The sequence below is a fragment of the Miscanthus floridulus genome, chromosome 5 (assembly GCF_019320115.1).
Source record: "Miscanthus floridulus cultivar M001 chromosome 5, ASM1932011v1, whole genome shotgun sequence".
NCBI classification, from domain to species: Eukaryota; Viridiplantae; Streptophyta; class Magnoliopsida; order Poales; family Poaceae; genus Miscanthus; species Miscanthus floridulus.
Genome location: NC_089584.1, coordinates 36624057 through 36632364, shown reverse-complemented (window position 1 = coordinate 36632364; position 8308 = coordinate 36624057).

The window sequence follows — 8308 nt, the reverse complement described above, 5'->3', positions numbered from 1 at the left end:
CACTAAATTACTCGGTTCCGTTGGGTACACCCTAGGGGAGAACCCAAAAATCAACATTTTTGCCATCAAGATCACAAATGAGAGAATAAAGCTTATATCATTCTGAACCATTTCTTACATCACTTTTAATACAACATTAGAGTATAATATTTATTAATATAACAGTAGAATGAAATTATATTATTAGAGTTATGAATAATAGGGGGAATAAAACCCTGAGTACTCAATTGTACTCAGCAAGACTTACCCGACAGGAGGAAATAAAAGACTCCAAGGATATGCAAGTCTATCTGGCTTGTGGGTTTTATTGCATTTGCAGAAAGCATTACTAAACGTGCATCCTTATATTCAATTTTTATTAATAGTCGCATTGGTTCATTAACTAACTATTATATGTAAGCACATGTGCTACTTTCAAGCAGGTGGTAAGCAATCAGATTCCCTTCTTTCATCTTCCATCTTTCATCTTTCATCTTTCAGTTCTTACTACGATGCTAAACCTTAGACAAGCCATACCGGATCACCCGGCGATTCGCGAATCAATGCCCTCAGCTGGGTACCCTGAAAACACACGCCCCACTTGTACCCTAGGCACAAACAGGACTAACCCATCACTCTTCTGTTCCGGGTGTCTAGGTCCTCGTCCAAACTGGAACTCCAAGCCCCCGCCACTAAGTCCCGGACTCAGTGTGGTGCAAGGACCTCCTCCACCAAAATAAAACCCTGACAGCCAGTCCAGAAAGAGTCGGATCCACGACAAGAGACCAACAAGTCTTCCAAGCACCCATACACAAGTATGTGCTTAGGATAATAAGTCTGTGACCTACCTAGAGTTTTATGCAACGAACGGTCCTTAACCGACCAGACAGGGAAAACAGTGTAACCAAGCTATGCCCCGCGTCCACGGTGACACAACCTCTTACACCCATCAATACCCAAACTATATCCCTGTCCAGTCACCATTTTTTCTTTCCACCATTTATATTTTCCAAGAGATCATAATCCAATAATATATTTCCTATCTCTCGTGAGTGATAGACAATCACTCGACTTCTACCGGAGTCCTGTAGCATAGCAATCTACATGATCTTATCATACTAGTAAGACTCATAGGATAAATATATGTATATGCAAGTGGGTTTCAATCAACTCCTCGAAACTTAATGCACAAATATAATTTAAACTGCAGAAAGTAGGGGTTATGCACCGGGGCTTGCCTGGATAAGATATATTAAAAAGTTAGTATCTACATCTTTAGATCATCCACATCATCTGAATAGAAAGCTCATCGCATCATCTCCCAGAGAGAAATACTATTACACCATCTTCGAATTCCCAATCATCCTTCGATCGGTCCGTTGATCCATCATCGTACCTATATGATATGCATGCGATACAATACAAAGATGTAATTAATCAACTACAATCGTGACTCAAAAAATACGACGTACGCCACTCGAGTTAATAGCTAATTCTAACGACGACCGTACTTAGGCTACATATACACATTGTCGGATAAGACGTTATTTCCCAACAATTATTTTAGTTATATAAACCCAAGTTGTTTCTTTATTTTATTCCATCGATTAATCCTTATTCGAAATAAAGCATCATTAGCTACCTAGTAAACTAATTATTCAGAGCTACAAAATTTACAGTGAGTACCTAATATTGCTTGGACCCAACTGTAAAGATTTAAGATCTAATACTATTACCAAATTACAATACCAATTCCTACAAGTTTACCGTTTCATAATATTAATTATCTCTAATTAATTATATAGCTTCCTAAGAATATTATCCCACTATGTGAACAAATTATACTAGCAGGTAGAGCAAGATTTTAGGAACTCAACAAAACTAGTTTCACCATTTTTGGATTCCTATACTATTTTATTTTGATTTTACAAATTTATCTTATAAGCTAAATGAGAAATCGCCCTAGAAAGCAAGGAGGCCGACGGCCCGTGGACGCGCGCTGCTAGTGGCCCAAGCGACCGAGAATGGGACAGTGGCCCAACAAGCGATGGCAGGCTAGCCCAGTGAGGCACGCGGGTGAGCAGCTGGCCAGCCCAGCGGGGCAACGGCCTAGGCAAGTCAGGCGCAAGCGGCCCAGCAGCGCAAGCAGGCCCAACGCGGGGCAGGGCGCGAGTGGCCCAAGGCGGGGCGGGGCACGAGCGGCCCAAGGCGGGCGCGTGGCCCAGCGCTCAGCAGCGGCCCAGTCGCATCACATTTTTGTAGAAAACCCCTTCTACGTTTGTCTAGTCGCCCAAACCTGATTTGCACTATTCAAATGAGTCGAGTATTTCGCACCGACAACCCTGTATAAAATTCTGGCTTGGATTCTCACCCTTCCTTCCTCTTACTTCTCAGGGGCGAAGCGTGGAGCAGAGGATGGGGTGCCGGCAGGGCGACAGCGAGCGCGGCCCAGCGGGTGCAGCGGTGGAGCGGCCGTACCAGAGCGGCGTGGAGCTCAGGTGGAGAGGTGCGAGTGGAGGCAAGGTGCTGCTACCCAGGCGTGCTAAGGAGCAGCAGACCCGTGTGGAGCCAAGGCAGGCACGGTGGTCGTGCGGGCATGTACGGCGGTGGCGATGCGTCGCTGGCAGGGCGTCTCCGGGCCGCAGGCGGGCACGGCGACCACACACGGCAGAGGGGCGCCTGGGAGGGGCACGTGAGACTCGACGTGAGGAAATAGGGTGGCGTCGGAAGCTGTGGTGGTGCGGCACGCAGAGATGCGGCGTGGACCAAAGGCACGCGGGAGGGCGGTGCGGCTGCTGCGGTCCCAAGTGGCCGTGGGGCCCCGGCGCGCACGCGCAGAGAGGATCGGCGACGGGTGGCGAGGGCGCGACCTCACGACAGCTCCGACACGGTGACTGTAGGCGTAGCCATGGCGGGGCACTGCGACTACGGAGCTGCGGGGAAGGTGCAAGGAGGTGTGTGGATCGGCGGAGCTCCGGGTATGATGGCTGCGGGCGCCCGGCAACGGGACGAGCAGTGAGCGCTCACGGGGAAGGAAGAAGGAGGGGCGCGGGACACCGACAACTCTGGTGCGGACGGCGTGGGAGCTCATGAAGGAGAGCCAGGTGGAGTTGCAGAGCGAGGTGGTGCCATGGGAGGGAAAAGTAGAAACTGGTCCGTGGCTCTAGCATGGACTGGGGTGCAGAGCGCGGACGCCAAGGTGGAGGAGGCAGCTGCGGTGAAACTGCTCGGCAGCGGCACTACGGAGCACGGCCGAAGCAGCTAGGCCACAACGACCAAAGGAAGGAGTAGGGACGGTGGTCCGACAGTGGCATTCCAGGGCTGGGGCGCTTCCTCCTCGGCACAGCAGAGAAGAAAAAGGGAGGGGAAGGCAGGACTGACGCGGATTGATCGGCGATGTGACTGCTACCGTCCAGAGCGGGGAAATGGATGGAGGCGATGAAGACAACGCTGGAGCAGGGAATCGGGCAAGCAACAGGGACAAGAAGGACGGTGCTGCAGCAAGTTCGGCCAACTTTCATTAAAACAAGAACAGCACGGCGAAATTGACACGAGTTGACTCGAAAATAGGACCACGTGCTTCTGACTCAGGCACTCTTATATATATATATCATCATAACAGCACTTTGCTTCGGAGCACGTTCATTCATCGTAACTTTTATAACGGTTTACTAATTTACACAAATTGCAACATCTAGGCATAGTAAAATTTCAGCAAGCTCGAATTTAAATTTGATTCAAACGCTATATATGTATATACCGTTCTATTTATTAATGGATTCTATTTTATTTATAAAGGTTGCTTTTCACACTTAATCTAACAGAACAAACCGGCCACTAGAATCATCGTTCGACATTCCTATATATCTCTACGAACTGAGTAATTCGACTCGGCCATTGATTTGAGTCCACGAAACTAAGTCACACAAGCTTCGCTTATCGCTTCACATATGTTTTAAATCAAAAATTCAAGAAACTTGTTTCGAAGTTTTACTTAGACCTAAATCGCGGTGCTAAATAAGATCGTAACACCGGGATGTTATAGTTAGGATGCGGCCGCACGTGTCTCGGGCCAATCTTTGGTGGGTCGCCTCGTGCCGCCTCTCCAAGGATGGTTGCATGGGTGATGGCTGTAACACCCCAGGTGTTTGTCACTAGTTAAGCAATGGGTTTGAGCTCAAACATGACATATTAACGATGATTAGGGGCTCTAGTTCAAGTCTTGCAAGAGGTGACAAGGTGCTAACTTCAACCCACTAAGAATGAGGCCCGACTCAACTTTTTGGAAGACAATGAGCAAAGCTAGTTTGATGGTGATTCCCTTTTCGAGCATGTGATTGAGTAATGTTAAACATGCTTATTACATGTGCCCCACACCCTCTGCCATCTATATGGGTCACTGGAAAAGTTTCATGAAGTTTGAAATCAAGAAGTCACATGAAATGATAAGTTATAATCTTTTTTGGATTGCTTTATTAAGTAAATGGGATTATGAGATATCGATCAAACCTTACTACCTTACCCAAATGATTCTAAATGAACTCTACAACCAAAGTCATGAGGGTTCGTGTTAAGCTAAGGTCAGGAAAATGCCTCAATTGGTCAAAAACTCTGATTTAAGCTTTACCATGATGCTAGTTTGACATGTGTTGACCAATCACTTACATTGCTTGCATGGAGTTACACCTTAAATCAAAGTTGAAGTTTGAGTGGAGTAGAACAAACTTTGTTTTTGGACCAAGAGCTATATCAGCTTGTAAGCAAGTCAAACCGAGCCCTCAAGTTGGAATCCATGGCTGTTTTGGGAGCTCAAAATTTGGCTAAGTCTAGGATCACTGAATTCGTGATTTTAGTTTTCGTGTACCCCACTTTGGAGCCTTGTATCTCTCCCACCAAGCCAAATTAGACTTTGACACTTTAAGCAAAGTTGGAGATCTTGCGTAACTCTACAACATTGGTTACTACCTCTTGTGCCAAGACAAAACTGATTCAGAGTTATGAAGGGACGAAGATTGAGATTTCAGTGTATTTTTAGGTGGTATTGCTATCGCCATAGTGAACTGGAGCTCGGGCGACACCGTGCATAGGTGCTACAGGCCACGTGTTGCCCTCACTCGCCCTCGCTGCTTGCATGGCCGCTAGCTTGCCACTTTGTCGTGATCAAGTAATGGAAACGGCACCCTCCTCTCCACTCTCTCCCTCTCCCTTCCCCTTCCCTCTCCTGCTCTCTCCAAGCTGGCACCATGCTGCCGCCATGAACGCCGCTGCTGCCGGACTCCCTCTTCTACCGGTGCTGCTGCCCCGTTGTGGAGCACTCGAGCCCTCTCTCGGCCTCCCTCACTCGCCTCCCCACTCCCTTTGCCTCTCCCTTGGCTTCTCTCACTGCATGCCGCGATGCCGCCATGACCTCCCGAGCTGCACAGCTACTGCCTATAGCTTGGCAAGCTAGGGCCAGGCATAGCCATGGTTGGCCACGGCCAAGCTCCAGCGTGGCCCCTCCTTGCTACCGCCGGCCGCTTCCCCGCTGGCCCGAGTTGTGCGCTGCTCCATTCCCGTGTAGAAGAAAAGCGAAGGACCATGGACATGAATTAGAAGAAGATGGAGGATCTAAGTATGAAGCCATGACTCATTTGAATAGTGTCAAGAAGGGTCGATTCGCTAGGTCCCCGATGCAAGATCTACATCCCTTTTTCTTTGATTTATGCAGATTTGAATGATCAACTTTGAAAATTCGTAGTAATTAGTAGAAAAATCGTAAAATAGTAAAAGATGACTTTTTGGAATCCTTGTGAAATTATCTATGCAGCAGATCTATAATATAGCATGCTTTAGTTTAAAGTTTTTGCTGTAAAAATCAATTTATGCAGTTAGATTTTTAATATTAGTTGTGTCTTGTCTTTTTCATAACTACAGTTGTTTTGCTCAAATAATTGTGAATTTTTTATGGAGTGCTACTAAGGTGACGTTTGATGTCTGGTAAAAATTTTAGGATTTTAGGCTTGATAGTTTAAGAGCTATAAAAATAACAAATGCCATGAGTTGCTTTACTCCTATTCTGAATAGGACTACATGTTTGTATTAATTGGCTTAGTTAAGTTATGAATTATGCCTTGATGACAATAGAGGAATTTTAGTACTTTTCTTAAGATTTCCAAAAAAAATCTAAAGAGCATAATTTTTGGTTAAGTAGATTTTTAGTTATAGTTGCTTATATTTCTATGGCTGTTTCTGTCCAAATCCAGATAGGGTTGCCTTGTTGGTACTGTGGGGCATTTTTAATTATAGAATTAGCTTTAGGTGTTTATAACAAAGTTGTTTAGAATTTTCTAAGCTTTCTAAAAAGTTTAGAACCATATTTATTGGACATGTAGAACTCTAAGTATAGCTGTTTAAAGTGTCATGTCAGTTTCTGTCTATGTTTTGGACAGAGATGCATTTATTGGATTAATTAGCCTTGTTAACTGTAGAATCATCTTAAGATAAGAATAATAAAGTTGTAGGTAACTTCATAAGATTTTCAAAAAGTTATGATTAATGTTTGTGGGAGGTCTACAACTCCAGTTATGCTTCTTTGAAGTTCCTATCAGTTTTCTGTGCCACTGCTGTTTGGGCTGCATGTGTAGTTTTGCTTGTGCAATTATTTTTATGGTGTAAATGATGTTTTCTGTGGTTGTAGTGAATACCGAAGTTGTAGCTAATCGCATAATCTTTCTTGTGTTCAAATTGCATGACCATAGGCCTGATAGTTTAGGAGTTATGAATTTGATAAATGATCTGTCGTGTTTGGTCTATGCTCTGTGCAGATTTGAAGGATTTTATTGTTTGACCTAGTTAAGTATGAAACCATGTCTTAGTTATAAAATAAGAGTTATAGTTCTTTCCTTAAGCTCTTCAAATTATCCTAGATCACCCCTTTTGGTGTTGTAGAGCTCCAGTTATAAGCTTATGAAGTTGCATAGCAGAATTTGTCTAAGTCTGGACATAGGTGCTCAATTGTGCTTGATTGACTTTGTTAATTGTGGAATCACCTTGTGATGATAATAAACATGTTTTATATAATTTAATAAGCTTTCTATAAAGTTAAGGTTCATGCTTGTTTGATGTCCTTAACTCTAGTTTTACATTTTTGAAAGTACTACTACTTTTCTGTGAAGATCTGAAACATTGGTATGTTTGACCTAGTTAGCTTTAGAATAATCTTTTGGTGATATTAACAATGTTGTAGGCAATTTCATTAGCTTTTCAGAAAGTCTAGGATCACCTTCTTTGGATGTCTGGATCTCTAGTTATGGTTAAAATAAGTGACTATTGTGCTGCTATCTAGATTTCTATACATGTGTTAGGTGATTGCTTTAGTTGCTCTTATTTTGGCTAAACATGTTGGTTGATTCTTGATCGATGCATGTGTGCAATATCTGAACTTAAGTTCACTTGTGTGCCATGCCTAATATACTTGCTATTCCTCTATAATAGGTTGTGTGATGTTTAGTTAAATAACTCTAGGTGCCTATACCTTGCATGATCTTATGTTTGCCTTGAATGCTATTATGCGATGCATCTCATATTACCATTCTTCATATTTATGCACTTGCATCTTGCATCTCATCTAAGTACGCTAGATGAACCACGTGAAGGATGTGATGTTAGAGCCAAACTAGAAGATGGTGTATGGTGGACCTATCTCGAAGATGGAAGGACCCCTGAAGTACATGCTTGAATGGGAAATGATCGCCAAGCGAGTGTCGTCTAATAAACACTAACCTAGTGTTGGATTCCAAGCAAGCCCTGGAGCATTATAAATCTCCCTATTTTATTAATGTCACCTAAGTTATTCGTATTGATACATTACGTGACAGGAGTTGTTTGGAAACACTTGCTGCATATTACCTTTCCTTGACCAGAAATATCTACCATAAATCCTATTTTAGTCTAGGAATGCTTATTATGCTTAGCTATGCTTAGACCGATAGAAGTCGGGTGATTTCCTGTCACCTACGAGCTATAGGTGATAACTTGATCACGGTTGGCTATATTGTGCTATCGTGGAACATAACCTGGTACAGTTGAATAAATGGAGACCGGCGCGGAGTCTTGGTATCGTAGTGATTCCGTCTGTGTCGTTTAAGGACCGGCTGTTGGAGGTCCTCTTGTCATATTGAATGCATGCCTCTCACATAGTTGGTCGGATAAGTCGTTTTGATCATAAAGCCGAGTAGCTCAACTCAGGCCGGGGATACGAGCAGTTAAAGTGCGCACCCTAGAGGCAGTAAGGATATGCGGAGAGCCAATGGCGTAAGTCCAAGGGTGGGTTAGAGTCTCGAGCCCCCTT